At 40.0% G+C, this 5,956-nt stretch overlaps 1 pseudogene; it reads left to right on the top strand.

Moving 5' to 3' along the window:
* The first annotated feature begins 2,225 nt into the window (after window positions 1–2,225).
* On the top strand, window positions 2,226–3,310 carry LOC100350935 (carnosine N-methyltransferase pseudogene; annotated as a pseudogene).
* Window positions 3,311–5,956: the final 2,646 nt, after the last annotated feature.

Below are 5,956 nucleotides of genomic sequence, written 5' to 3'. Positions count from 1 at the left end.
AAAATCTGTATTTCTCACTGACTTTGAGTGTGGTTGGGAGGGTTGACAGAGGGCTGGTACCCACTTAGGATTGTGAGTTGCTCCCATCTTCTCAACTGAACATAGGCTCCAAGGTTCAAACCCCCAAGGCAGAGCACCAATAGGCAGGTAGCTCTGAGAACATCTCTGCTCTCTCCCTGCATGGGGAAGGCTCACAGGGATGATACTGGATCCTCTAGGAACCCATGACAATGGGAACCTTGCACATTGTGACTGGGGGAATTCTGTGACTACACAATAGGGCATAGAGTGTAGCTGGGTCTTTGGGTAATCACCGTGTCTAGCGTTAAAGGCTCAGAGCTCCATGCCTGCCTTAGTGGGCCACTTTAGAAGATTCCATGCTCATATTAAGGACTGCTTTTTGGAACATATTAGTAGCCTATATTTTGCAATGACAGGAACAAGTCTTTACTTATCAATAGTAACCTTGTAAATGGCCTAAATTCTCCAATTAGAAGACACAGACTGGCTGAGTGGATTGAAAAATAGGATACATTGGCCAGCGCCGCGGCTCACTAGGCTATTCCTCCGCCTTGCGGCGCTGGCACACCAGGTTCTAGTCCTGGTTGGGGCGCCAGATTCTGTCCTGGTTGCCCCTCTTCCAGGCCAGCTCTCTGCTGTGGCCAGGGAGTGCAGTGGAGGATGGCCCAAGTGCTTGGGCCCTGCACCCCATGGGAGACCAGGAGAAGCACCTGGCTCCTGCCATAGGATCAGCGCGGTGCGTCGACCGAAGCAGCCAGCTGCGGCGGCCATTGGAGGGTGAACCAACGGCAAAAGGAAGACCTTTCTCTCTCTCTCTCTCTCTCACTATCCACTCTGCCTGTCAAAAAAAAAAAAAAAAAAAAAAAAAAAAAAAAAAAAAGGATACATGTATTTGCTGCCTATAAGAAACATATCTCATCAACAAAGTGACATGCAGACTGAAAAAGAAAGGATTAAAAAATATATTCCATGCTAATAGAAAGCAAAAACAAGTAGGGATAGCCATCCAAGTACCAGACAAAATAGACTTTAAAACAAAAACTTTTAAAAGAGACAAAGAAGAGCATTACATAATGATTAAGAGATCAATTCATCAGGAAGATGTAACTATAATAATTTTACATGCATCCAACGCCAGGGTGCCTGGTTATTTAAAACAAATATTAAAGGATCTAAAGGGAGACATAGACTCCAATACAATAGTAATGGTGGGACCGGTCCTGCAGCTCAATAGGCTAATCCTCTGCCTGTGGTGCCAGCACCCCCGGTTTTAGTCCTGGTCGGGGCGCCAGATTCTGTCCCGGTTGCTCCTCTTCCTGTCCAGCTCTCTGCTGTGGCCTGGGAGTGTAGTGGAGGATGGCCCAAGTGCTTGGGCCCTGCACCCCATGGGAGACCAGGAGAAGCACCTGGCTCCTGCCATCGGATCAGCGCGGTGCACTGACCGAAGCAGCCGGCCGCAGCAGCCATTGGAGGGTGAACCAATGGAAAAGGAAGACCTTCCTCTGTCTCTCTCTCTCACTGTCCACTCTGCCTGTCAAAAAAAAAAAAAATAGTAATGGTGTACTTCAATACTCACTTTCATCAATAGATCACCTAGAAAGAAAATCAAGAAGCAACAGAGCTAATCAACACTATGCACTTGATCTTAGCCAAAAGGCCAGAGGTAATCAATGCTATTGGCCATACTCTTTATGAAGGCAGCATCACCTTAATTCCAAAACTGGAAAAGATTCCAGGAAAAAGAGAATTATAGACCGAAATGAGCGCTGGCAGCCGCGGCCCGCTGTCGTACCCTCGCCTGGGAACGCTCCTTTGTTCCCGGAGCCCTGAAGACCTGGCGGAGCCCGGTGTGGATGGCGGGGGCGGAGCCCACCGCGAGCTGGGGGCATGTCCGCGTCAGGCGCCCTCTAGAGGAAGGCCAAGCAGCCGCCACCACGCTTTCACTCGCCTTGAGACGCAAGCGGGCAGGCCCAGGGCCGCGGCGTCCATGCAACCACCGAGCCCCCCACCCCACCCCCCCACCCCCCCACTCCCCCACCCCCCGCCTCCTGCCTTGCAGCTGCCCGAAGGCTGCGGGGGAAGCGGCGGCGGCCACGGTGGCAGCGAGGAGGTGGAAGTGCAGTTCTCCTCCGGGTGTTTGGGCTCGGCTGCGGAGGTTTCGTCGACCACCGCGCGCAGCACGGAGGAGGAGAGGCTCAAGCGCGAGCACTTCTGGAAGATTATTAATACGGCACCAGTATGCATGAGCGAGTACACCGAACAGGAAGACAGTTTCGATCTCTTCCACCTAATCAACAGAAACTACTGCCTCAATTTGTTCCACATTTGGACAAGATCCGAAAATGCATTGATCATAATCAAGAAATACTACTGACCATTGTGAATGATTGCGTACGTATGCTTGAAAATAAAGAATATGGAGAAGATGGGAATGAAAAGATTATGCCAGCATCTACGTTTGACATGGATAAGTTAAAATCCACATTGAAACAGTTTGTGAGAGACTGGAGTGAAACTGGGAAAGCAGAAAGGGATGCCTGCTACCAGCCAATCGTTAAAGAAATTTTAAAAAATTTTCCCAAAGAGAGATGGGATCCTTCTAAAGTAACTATTCTGGTACCTGGTGCTGGACTAGGAAGACTAGCCTGGGAAATAGCTACGCTAGGTTATGCTTGTCAAGGAAATGAATGGAGTTTTTTAATGCTCTTTTCTTCCAACTTTGTACTCAACAGATGCTCTGAAATTAATAAATACAAACTTTATCCCTGGATCCATCAGTTTAGCAATAACCAGAGATCAGCTGATCAGATTCAACCCATCTTTTTCCCTGATGTTGACCCCCACAGTCTTCCTCCTGGTTCTAACTTTTCTATGACTGCAGGAGATTTATTCAGAATGCAATACCTGGGACTGTACTGCTACCTGTTTCTTCATAGATACAGCTCACAATGTAATTGATTATATTGATACAATATGGAAAATATTCAAACCAGGTGGAATTTGGATAAATCTAGGGCCTCTTTTGTACCACTTTGAAAATTTGGCAAATGAACTTTCCATAGAATTGAGCTATGAGGGTATAAAGAACGTCGTTCTGCAATAGGGATTCTAAGTAGAGGTGGAAAAAGAATCTTTCTTGTCAACGTATACTGTGAATGATCTATCTATGATGAAATACTACTATGAATGTGTCTTGTTTGTGGTCCGTAAGCCGCAATAATGGTCTTAAGTTACATTACTCAGAAAAAAGTCTAATAAGAAAAGGCTGAAATAAACAACTCAAAATCAACTATCAATGACGACAGGACAAAACCTCAAATCAGTGGTGCCTTCTTATTCCTAGACCTAGAAATAGTGTCTATTTTCTTAATATGTCTATTGCTTTTTCAGAAATATACTATGCCATACAGATTTGTACTACATAAGTAATATGGAGGAAATGTCTTCAAGTATACTTTCCTTGAAGTTCAGGTCTTTGAGTGGAAAAATTCTAATCTCCAGTGTCTTCTTGAAGCTATATCCATTGCAAGTCTGCCATCTTGTTGACTAATCGTATTGAAGTCTACATAATAATATCTCTCTCACTCTCACTATCTCTCTCTCTCTCTTTTTTTTTTTTTTTTTTTTGGTGTGGTGTGTGTGTGTGTGTGTGTGTGTTTGCATTGGAGTTATTTTGGCAGAGTCTTAAAGATCTTTCTGTCACATTCTGCATCTGTTATTGGGACTTCTATTCATTTGGACCTAAACAATCTATACATAAAAGATATGATTCTTTTATCATTCACATTATTTTTGCTAGCTTAGTTGAACTTAGAGAAGCATAAAAATTTCATTTTCATGAGATGCTAAATTTAATAGCATCACAAGTCAGTAAACTGCATTCAGGTAACTGAGAAATTAAGTCTTTAGCCACACTAAACTGAACACTTGATGAACACATACTCATCATGGATCACTTTGAAATGTACGAGAGCTCAATATTATAAATGAGGCACAGAAGCTTTTTTAAAGGTAGTGTTAGGAAGCTGAGAAAATAAGAATAAAATCTGCCCATTTGAAATATATAGTTTCAAACTAAATGAATACAGAGTTTGTCAGTGTGATGTTTACAATAATGTTTTTAGATTATCTGGATTATGAAAACAAGCACTTTTTTTGTTAAAACAATTATATACTAGTAAAAACTATCATAATGGTATTAATGTAAGGAAATTTTGAATATGAAATTCAGGGATAAATTACAATCCATGGTCTGTGTCTTCAATATTGTAAGCAGCAGACATTAAGGTAATTTTAGATTAACACCATTTTGTTCCCTGATTGATGGAGCTTAAACAGTGTATGCTGCTTTAAATTTCTACCTCTAGCAGATCTTTATTGGAGGGAGTTTTCCTTTTTATTATTATTTTTAAATGTTCATTATTCCGTTTCCAGTAGCTTGAAAAGTAGAGATGACTCATGTTTTAACCTTTTCTTGGAGGAAAGGAATAATTTTTCTTGAATATTTTCACAGATTATTGTGATTGCTTTAAAGGACCTCTGTGGCAATTTGGATTAGATGGACTTAATAATGTGCTTGTAGCATAATTGTCATGTTTTAATAAGAACACTTACTTGTAAATCTTTAGAGCTTTGTTGTCACTTAGGATAGGGAGTTACTATTGGAGGTGGCATCTTACTAGTGGGGGTGGGGACCTGTGTCTGCATACAGTGAGGGAAGTCTTATGATCCTCACTCCTACCATGCACAACAGGGTTCCATATGACTTGTCGAACTGGGAATTTTAAAATCTATTTCTCATTTATGTGTCCCTCAGTATGTGGCAGATGTTCGTTCGGTGTGAATTCTCATTACCTGTATGAATGAACTTGAAATTAAGGGAAAATCTTTTTCTCTTAAATCATAAAAGAAACAAAGTTTTAAAAAACATCCATTGAATCTAAAGGATTGCACGCTGTTTTTGAGTGATTTAGAAGTGCTTTTTATTCATTGGCTACTATTTGTTTTTTACAACTGTATCAAAACAGATGATCTTTGTTTTTCTCACATAGGAAAAACAAGTTGGCACTGGTGGGTTGGTTTTATTAATTAAAATTGTTTTGCTCTCAGGTGATTTTTTTTAACAATGTTACTTACACTTCTAAATTATATAATATTTTAGTTAATTCTGAAATCATTGATTTGCTTTTAATTTCTCACATGAATATTTTTAAAATATTCTACATAAATTTGCATCTCTTTTTCTTACAGCTTTTTCAGTTTATATATTCTAAACTTGAAAAGGTAGAATCAGTCAATATTAGAAGTGTCACTGGAGGATTTATTTAAATTTTCATTTCTTATGTTTAATCCTAGCTACTAAAGTGTGTGAGCCTTAAAAGTTTTTTTCCCTTAATTAACTTTACACACAAAAGCTTCAATTTTCATAAAGTGGGAGGAGATAGGTTATTGTGCTTGCTTTTTTAAAACATTTTCTTTATTCTGAAATGATGCATATTTAAATATGCTAATCAAGTGGACAAGATGGTATATATATATATATACATATATATATATACATACACAACATAAAGAGAAGTCCTACAAATCACAGGATAAAAATTATGAAGTTTGGGAACTGTAAAGTGTACTGTATTTATATGTAACTAATTCAAAAAGTTGCCACAAAGGCTGAATTGGAAGCTTCATGTCTGCATGAAATTTCCTGTATTTCTAATGTGTATGATGGATTTAATTCTTGAATATTAAAGTCTGCCAATTGCTATGAAACTAAAAAAAAAAAAAAGAGAATTATAGACCAATATGACTGACAAACATAAATGCAAAATTCCTCAACAAAATACTAGCTGGTAGAATCCAGCAACACATCAGAAAGATCATACACCCAGAGTAAATGGGATATATCTGTTAGGAAGGGATAGTACAACCTATACAA

This window comes from Oryctolagus cuniculus, chromosome 12 (genome assembly GCF_964237555.1).
Source record: "Oryctolagus cuniculus chromosome 12, mOryCun1.1, whole genome shotgun sequence".
Lineage (NCBI taxonomy): Eukaryota > Metazoa > Chordata > Mammalia > Lagomorpha > Leporidae > Oryctolagus > Oryctolagus cuniculus.
This window is presented reverse-complemented; position numbering and strand designations above follow the sequence as displayed.